Below are 805 nucleotides of genomic sequence, written 5' to 3'. Positions count from 1 at the left end.
GCAGACGGTGTTCATGAGAACGCTTTGGAACTTTCAAGAGATCTATTCAACGCACGATGTATGGCCCTGTTCGCGGGCTCGACGCGTACGTGTATCTTCATAAAGGATGGGGCCATTTGGCGAAGCTATTTAGTCTCGGTCCAAAACAATTAGTGGCTATAGTGGCATATAAAAACTTACTAGTCCCCTTTATAAATACAAGGCCCTCAACTTCATTTGATCTAACACTGTCTAATATATTAATTAATGAAAACTTGTTTTCTTCTAATGCGATCCCAAAAGAGAGAGCCGCCATAACCTTGTCTCGGCTGTTTCTTGACCTTTAAAGTGTTGTGATAAATTCATGTCGCGTGGACAGATACAAAAATATTCTGCACTGGATTAAAATTTAAATTAATTAATTTTTGTTCTCTTTTACGAAAACTCTTATAAATAGCATACTTTAAATTTGCTCTGATAACTAAACTAGTTGATGCTTTTTGGCTAGCGAAAATTTGGATTTTAGGTAGCATCTATTCCACATTTCAGGGGCTTGTCGACGGATCCTTCTAAATGATATTTTGGGTACAAGGAAACAGACAGAAGAAGGAAACGGCGCGGAGTTGGTATTGCCCTAGTAACGAGCTCATCTTATTGCTACTGCTTTGTTTACTCAAAGCGTTTCATGGTACTCGTTAAAGGGTTTTTGGTTGGGATATTGAACTGTTCCAAAATTTCAAGCATTCCGCAAATACAGGGAATTTTACATGGAGCGAAGGAAACTAAAGAACCCATTAAAATCACTCACTTTACGTGACATTTTTTT

This window comes from Rhagoletis pomonella, unplaced genomic scaffold, assembly GCF_013731165.1.
Source record: "Rhagoletis pomonella isolate Grant_MI unplaced genomic scaffold, Rhpom_1.0 Rhpom_scaffold_00001, whole genome shotgun sequence".
NCBI lineage: Eukaryota > Metazoa > Arthropoda > Insecta > Diptera > Tephritidae > Rhagoletis > Rhagoletis pomonella.
Note: the sequence above shows the minus strand (reverse complement) of the source record.